Raw genomic sequence first — 8,716 nt, forward strand, 5'->3', positions numbered from 1 at the left:
TCATTGGCGGGGCATAATGATGATAATAGCGGCAAAAGCCCCGCCTCTGCACAGGATCCGGGAGGGAGTGTGCTCTTAAAGAGTCCAGGACTCCCTTAAAATCTGGAACCTCCGGGGCCTTTCAGGAGAGAATCCAAGTATGGGCAAAAGTGAGGACCATGGGTGTAAGACAATTGCTGCAACTATTAAATATCAATCTATACCATGTCAGGAGGGGCATTTTGGTGGGACTACTGTACAGTTTGTAGTATATTATGTTAGTCGTGATTAACATATTTAACACAAGATCTCTTTCTTGTGCCAACACATCAGTGGCAATTAGTGGTTAATCTCCAGATGTAGACATCTCATTGATGTTCCACCCTGCACTGATGTCTATTAAATTTTAACAGTAGTTATGGATTGTTTATCTCAACTGTATTGCTTGTAATTGCTTTATTGGTTACTGATAATTTCTGTATTGTATGGATTAGTTGTAATAACGTGATATGTGATACTGGTTAATACCGAAAAGAAATGTGCTTCTCCTTTATATGCTGTTTTCCATTTCCATCCTTTTCCCATCTTGCATTGATATGTAACTTGTCCGTTAGTAACCTACTTATTCACCAACCTAATTTTTACCTTCCAATGCCCACGTGTTCCTCATAAACCCACAACATCTCAGACATTTATACCTATAACTATCCAAGTACCAGAACCCCTTTTCCCATACTGCTTGGCCACTTCTCCCGACATATGTTTCCTGTTTGATGTGCTTGGCCATTTTTAAACTGATTACTTATACAAAGAACATCCTACTCTATAGCAATGTATATCCTTACCGTTTGGAATGCTGCAATTATAATAAACCCCACTTACCATGAACACTCAATGCAGCCACATAGGGCCAAAACCCCATAAGGTTCCATATATGTGCTGTGACTTTCTGTATGTGATAACATTCTGCATTTTTTATTTGTAGTGTAATGCCAAAAATCGATGAAGTGCCTCATGTAAGTTATTTAACATATAGCATACGGGAATGGTGAAAGGTAGTTTACATGTTTAAGTATTTTTGTTCATTCTGTACTTACCCATTTTTTCTTACTTTTATAGGTGAGAACCATATTTGTAAAAGGTACATTCTGTTAGGTTGTGTTACACTAGTTTATGTCAGTAACATTACTAAATCACATTGATTTTATACAAATGTTTTCAGTAAACATATTCTAAATTATTCATTTTGTTTTTCAGAGGCAAGACCTGAAGATCGGTAATTATGTTATTATATTTTACTACTTGGACATTCCATATATGGGAAAACCACATTAACATTAGCATATTCTTACACTAGTTGATTTTTTCTGACAAAATAATGGTGTACTCTATTGTTTGTATCTTTTATATTGGATGACATTTTATAAGACTGCCATCATTCAAATTGTTGACCTAATAATACTGTCTACAATTGAATTTTCGAACAAATAAATCTCTAGCCATTGACCGAATGTCCTACACAGAGACAACATGAGGAACTATGTAGTATGTGTGCTCTGCAGTATTTCCCCTGCACAGTATGATCACAATGTAGGGCCTGATTAATTAAGGAAAGTAAGACAAAAAAGGAGAACTGTGGCTGGATCACGTAGAAATAATTCATTATAGAAATGTATTTCAATTAGTGGGACAGGCGCCAATTTATATCATTGCAGATTTAATGATTTGTTATATTGTCTTGTATTTCTGTTTTTTACATGTATTGGTTTATGAAGCAGTATGACAGGGGAGGAAATTGGATTTTGGTAACTTTTCTAATGGAAGCCTCATGCTAATTAATTATTTTCATGTGAAGTGACCAACACTTGGTTAGCCTGTATACATAGCAGGGGGCTGCCACCTTACCTTGCTGTGTGGCCTTCATCCTGCATCATAGAACCTGACTGAATTATACAAGCAGCAAGTGATTGAGGATATCACAGATTGATGTGAAATTGTTAAAACTTAAAATCGCGTAAACTCCATGTTTGGAGGCTATATCACATCCGTATGGTAAATATCTGATGTAATATATCAGACGCTTTGGTGCCTTGTCGAAAAAGGTTACTAGTTTACCTCCTACCAGGCTGTGTCTAAATCTGTCTAAAAACAGACCTGTTTGACCATGTACTGTATTCATTCCATCTGTACACTTCTGGAAACATCACTTGTACCACCAACTGGCATGCAACTGTCCTTATTAGGACTATTTGAGCTTGACTGCTTCAAGATCCTGCTTTGATGTCTACTTACCTGCTGTAAGTAGACATGAATCATTCCCACAGTGTTTCGTTTTGTAGCTCAAGTATACAATACTGCTCTGCTTTACTATTTACATTAGATACAGTTGTATCCAAAACACAGTTTTTATTGTATCCAAGGGAAACAAAAACAAACAACTCTGCTGAATGATATAAAGATATGGCTCAAAGGTACAGACTAAGGACAGAAAAATAAACAATGTATATAGTAAATGTTGCTGAAAGTTATGCAAGCAACCTAAAGTAATTAGAAGTTGGAAAGCTCCTTTAACATTTTCTTTACGTTTTAAAAAATTGTAAAAAATTTTTACTTTTGTCTAACAGAGTCGACTTTACAATTCATGACAAAAAATCTGCAGACACGTATGTACCATAAATAGATAGTTTTCTTGGCATTGTAACATATTATTCCTCCTTACAGAATGATCCAGATACAGGGTTATTGTATGTGCCATGTCCTAATGTGATGCTCAGACAAAAGCATAGTTGTCAACTTTTCCAGTCTCCCCTCTGGGAGATCCCGGGGGGTGATGTCAGATGACAATTGGGGAGGTGGCGTGGTGACACAATCTTGTTACCATGGCCCCGTCCCCTGTCATACAATGCCGCTATTTGCAGCAATTGCTCATCAGGGGCGGGGCATAATGATGATAATAGCGGCAAAAGCCCCGCCTCTGCACAGGATCCGGGAGGGAGTGTGCTCTTAAATAGTCCAGGACTCCCTTAAAATCTGGAACCTCCGGGGCCTTTCAGGAGAGAATCCAAGTATGGGCAAAAGTGAGGACCATGGGTGTAAGACAATTGCTGCAAATATTAAATATCAATCTATACCATGTCAGGAGGGGCATTTTGGTGGGCCTACTGTACAGTTTGTAGTATATTATGTTAGTCGTGATTAACATATTTAACACAAGATCTCTTTCTTGTGCCAACACATCAGTGGCAATTAGTGGTGAATCCCCAGATGTAGACATCTCATTGATGTTCCACCCTGCACAGATGTCTATTAAATTTTAACAGTAGTTATGGATTGTTTATCTCAACTATATTGCTTGTAATTGCTTTTTTGGTTACTGATAATTTCTGTATTGTATTAATTAGTTGTAATAATGTGATATGTGATACTGGTTAATACCGAAAAGAAATGTGCTTCTCCTTTATATGCTATTTTCCATTTTCATCCTTTTCCCATCTTGCATTGATATGTAACTTGTCCGTTAGTAACCTACTTATTCACCAACCTAATTTTTACCTTCCAATGCACACGTGTTCCTCATAAACCCACAACATCTCAGATATTTATACCTATAACTATCCGAGTACCATAACCCCTTTTCCCATACTGCTTGGCCACTTCTCCTGACATATGTTTCCTGTTTGATGTGCTTGGCCATTTTTAAACTGATTACTTATACAAAGAACATCCTACTCTATAGCAATGTACATCCTTACCGTTTGGAATGCTGCAATTATAATAAACCCCACTTACCACGAACACCCAATGCAGCCACATAGGGCCAAAACCCATAAGGTCATCCATATATGTGCTGTGACTTTCTGTATGTGATAACATTCTGCATTTTTTATTTGTAGTGTAATGCCAAAAATCGATGAAGTGTCTCATGTAAGTTATGTAACATATAACATACGGGAATGGTGAAAGGTAGTTTACATGTTTAAGTATTTATGTTCATTCTGTACTTACCCATTTTTTCTTACTTTTATAGGTGAGAACCATATTTGTAAAAGGTACGTTCTGATAGGGTGTGTTACACTAGTTTATGTCAGTAACATTATTAATCACATTGATTTTATACAAATGTTTTCAGTAAACATATTCTAAATTATTCATTTTGTTTTTCAGAGGCAAGACCTGAAAACCGGTAATTATGTTATTATATTTTACTACTTGGACATTCCATATATGGGAAAACCACATTAACATTAGCATATTCTTACACTAGTTGATTTTTTCTGACAAAATAATGGTGTACTCTATTGTTTGTATCTTTTATATTGGATGACATTTTATAAGACTGCCATCATTCAAATTGTTGACCTAATAATACTGTCTACAATTGAATTTTCGAACAAATAAATGTCTAGCCATTGACCGAATGTCCTACACAGAGACAACATGAGGAACTATGTAGTATGTGTGCTCTGCAGTATTTCCCCTGCACAGTATGATCACAATGTAGGGCCTGATTAATTAAGGAAAGTAAGACAAAAAAGGAGAACTGTGGCTGGATCACGTAGAAATAATTCATTATAGAAATGTATTTCAATTAGTGGTACAGGCGCCAATTTATATCATTGCAGATTTAATAATTTGTTATATTGTCTTGTATTTCTGTTTTTTACATGTATTGGTTTATGAAGCAGTATGACAGGGGAGGAAATTGGATTTTGGTAACTTTTCTAATGGAAGCCTCATGCTAATTAATTATTTTCATGTGAAGTGACCAACACTTGGTTAGCCTGTATACATAGCAGGGGGCTGCCACCTTACCTTGCTGTGTGGCCTTCATCCTGCATCTTAGAGCCTGACTGAATAATACAAGCAGCAAGTGATTGAGGATATCACAGATTGATGTGAAATTGTTAAAACTTAAAATCGCGTAAACTCCATGTTTGGAGGCTATATCACATCCGTATGGTAAATATCTGATGTAATATATCAGACGCTTTGGTGCCTTGTCGAAAAAGGTTACTAGTTTACCTCCTTCCAGGCTGTGTCTAAATCTGTCTAAAAACAGACCTGTTTGACCATGTACTGTATCCATTCCATCTGTACACTTCTGGAAACATCACTTGTACCACCAACTGGCGTGCAACTGTCCTTATTAGGACTATTTGAGCTTGACTGCTTCAAGATCCTGCTTTGATGTCTACTTACCTGCTGTAAGTAGACATGAATCATTCCCACAGTGTTTCGTTTTGTAGCTCTAGTATACAATACTGCTCTGCTTTACTATTTACAGTAGATACAGTTGAATCCAAAACACAGTTTTTATTGTATCCAAGGGAAACAAAAACAAACAACTCTGCTGAATGATATAAAGATATGGCTCAAAGGTACAGACTAAGGACAGAAAAATAAACAATGTATATAGTAAATGTTGCTGAAAGTTATGCAAGCAACCTAAAGTAATTAGAAGTTGGAAAGCTCCTTTAACATTTTCTTTACGTTTTAAAAAATTGTAAAAAATTTTTACTTTTGTCTAACAGAGTCGACTTTACAATTCATGACAAAAAATCTGCAGACACGTATGTACCATAAATAGATAGTTTTCTTGGCATTGTAACATATTATTCCTCCTTACAGAATGATCCAGATACAGGGTTATTGTATGTGCCATGTCCTAATGTGATGCTCAGACAAAAGCATAGTTGTCAACTTTTCCAGTCTCCCCTCTGGGAGATCCCGGGGGGTGATGTCAGGTGACAATTGGGGAGGTGGCGTGGTGACACAATCTTGTTACCATGGCCCCGTCCCCTGTCATACAATGCCGCTATTTGCAGCAATTGCTCATCAGTGGCGGGGCATAATGATGATAATAGCGGCAAAAGCCCCGCCTCTGCACAGGATCCGGGAGGGAGTGTGCTCTTAAAGAGTCCAGGACTCCCTTAAAATCTGGAACCTCCGGGGCCTTTCAGGAGAGGAGGCAAGTATGGGCAAAAGTGAGGACCATGGGTGTAAGACAATTGCTGCAAATATTAAATATCAATCTATACCATGTCAGGAGGGGCATTTTGGTGGGCCTACTGTACAGTTTGTAGTATTTTATGTTAGTCGTGATTAACATATTTAACACAAGATCTCTTTCTTGTGCCAACACATCAGTGGCAATTAGTGGTGAATCCCCAGATGTAGACATCTCATTGATGTTCCACCCTGCACAGAGGTCTATTAAATGTTTAACAGTAGTTATGGATTGTTTATCTCAACTATATTGCTTGTAATTGCTTTATTGGTAACTGATCATTTCTGTATTGTATGGTTTAGTTGTAATAATGTGATATGTGATACTGGTTAGTACCGAAAAGAAATGTGCTTCTCCTTTATATGCTATTATCCATTTCCATCCTTTTCCCATCTTGCATTGATATGTAACTTGTCCGTGAGTAACCTACTTATTCACCAACCTAATTTTTACCTTACAATGCCCACGTGTTCCTCATAAACGCACAACATCTCAGACATTTATACCTATAACTATCCAAGTACCAGAACCCCTTTTCCCATACTGGTTGGCCACTTCTCCCGACATATGTTTCCTGTTTGATGTGCTTGGCCATTTTTAAACTGATTACTGATGCAAAGAACATCCTACTCTATAGCAATGTATATCCTTACCGTTTGGAATGCTGCAATTATAATAAACCCCCCTTACCACGAACATCCAATGCAGCCACATAGGGCCAAAACCCATAAGGTCATCCATATATGTGCTGTGACTTTCTGTATGTGATAACATTCTGCATTTTTTATTTGTAGTGTAATGCCAAAAATCGATGAAGTGCCTCATGTAAGTTATTTAACATATAGCATACGGGAATGGTGAAAGGTAGTTTACATGTTTAAGTATTTTTGTTCATTCTGTACTTACCCATTTTTTCTTACTTTTATAGGTGAGAACCATATTTGTAAAAGGTACGTTCTGTTAGGGTGTGTTACACTAATTTATGTCAGTAACATTACTAAATCACATTGATTTTATAGAAATGTTTTCAGTAAACATATTCTAAATTATTCATTTTGTTTTTCAGAGGCAAGACCTGAAAACCGGTAATTATGTTATTATATTTTACTACTTGGACATTCCATATATGGGAAAACCACATTAATATTAGCATATTCTTACACTAGTTGATTTTTTCTGACAAAATAATGGTGTACTCTATTGTTTGTATCTTTTATATTGGATGACATTTTATAAGACTGCCATCATTCAAATTGTCGACCTAATAATACTGTCTACAATTGGATATTCGAACAAATAAATGTCTAGCCATTGACCGAATGTCCTATACAGAGACAACATGAGGAACTATGTAGTATGTGTGCTCTGCAGTATTTCCCCTGCACAGTATGATAACAATGTAGGGCCTGAATAATTAAGGAAAGTAAGACAAAAAAGGAGAACTGTGGCTGGATCACGTAGAAATAATTCATTATAGAAATTTATTTCAATTAGTGGCACAGGCGCCAATTTATATCATTGCAGATGTAATGATTTGTTATATTGTCTTGTATTTCTGTATTTTACATGTATTGGTTTATGAAGCAGTATGACAGGGGAGGAAATTGGATTTTGGTAACTTTTCTAATGGAAGCCTCATGCTAATTAATTATTTTCATGTGAAGTGACCATTATTTGGTTAGCCTGTATACATAGCAGGGGGCTGCCACCTTACCTTGCTGTGTGGCCTTCATCCTGCATCTTAGAGCCTGACTGAATAATACAAGCAGCAAGTGATTGAGGATATCACAGATTGATGTAAAATTGTTAAAACTTAAAATCGCGTAAACTCCATGTTTGGAGGCTATATCACATCCGTATGGTAAATATCTGATGTAATATATCAAACGCTTTGGTGCCTTGTCGTAAAAGGTTACTAGTTTACCTCCTTCCAGGCTGTGTCTAAATCTGTCTAAAAACAGACCTGTTTGACCATGTACTGTATCCATTCCATCTGTACACTTCTGGAAACATCACTTGTACCACCAACTGGCGTGCAACTGTCCTTATTAGGACTATTTGAGCTTGACTGCTTCAAGATCCTGCTTTGATGTCTACTTACCTGCTGTAAGTAGACATGAATCATTTCCACAGTGTTTCGTTTTGTAGCTCAAGTATACAATACTGCTCTGCTTTACTATTTACATTAGATACAGTTGTATCCAAAACACAGTTTTTATTGTATCCAAGGGAAACAAAAACAAACAACTCTGCTGAATGATATAAAGATATGGCTCAAAGGTACAGACTAAGGACAGAAAAATAAACAATGTATATAGTAAATGTTGCTGAAAGTTATGCAAGCAACCTAAAGTAATTAGAAGTTGGAAAGCTCCTTTAACATTTTTTTTACATTTTAAAAAATTGTAAAAATTTTTTACTTTTGTCTAACAGAGTCGACTTTACAATTCATGACAAAAAATCTGCAGACACGTATGTACCATAAATAGATAGTTTTCTTGGCATTGTAACATATTATTCCTCCTTACAGGATGATCCAGATACAGGGTTATTGGATGTGCCATGTCCTAATGTGATGCTCAGACAAAAGCATAGTTGTCAACTTTTCCAGTCTCCCCTCTGGGAGATCCCGGGGGGTGATGTCAGGTGACAATTGGGGAGGTGGCGTGGTGACACAATCTTGTTACCATGGCCCCGTCCCCTGTAAACATTTGCTGAATTTTTTCTAAA

General features: G+C 36.7%; 1 long non-coding RNA gene across 1 annotated transcript; it reads left to right on the forward strand.

The window, feature by feature from the left end:
• Positions 1-5,516: 5,516 nt before the first annotated feature.
• On the forward strand, positions 5,517-8,477 carry LOC142101583 (uncharacterized). Its single transcript, XR_012679054.1, has 5 exons — positions 5,517-5,549; positions 6,781-6,811; positions 6,915-6,936; positions 7,053-7,071; positions 8,420-8,477. It is a non-coding gene; the product is annotated as an uncharacterized LOC142101583 (long non-coding RNA).
• The last annotated feature ends 239 nt before the right edge of the window (positions 8,478-8,716 follow it).

Source organism: Mixophyes fleayi, chromosome 9 (genome assembly GCF_038048845.1).
Source record: "Mixophyes fleayi isolate aMixFle1 chromosome 9, aMixFle1.hap1, whole genome shotgun sequence".
In the NCBI taxonomy this organism is placed as follows: Eukaryota; Metazoa; Chordata; class Amphibia; order Anura; family Limnodynastidae; genus Mixophyes; species Mixophyes fleayi.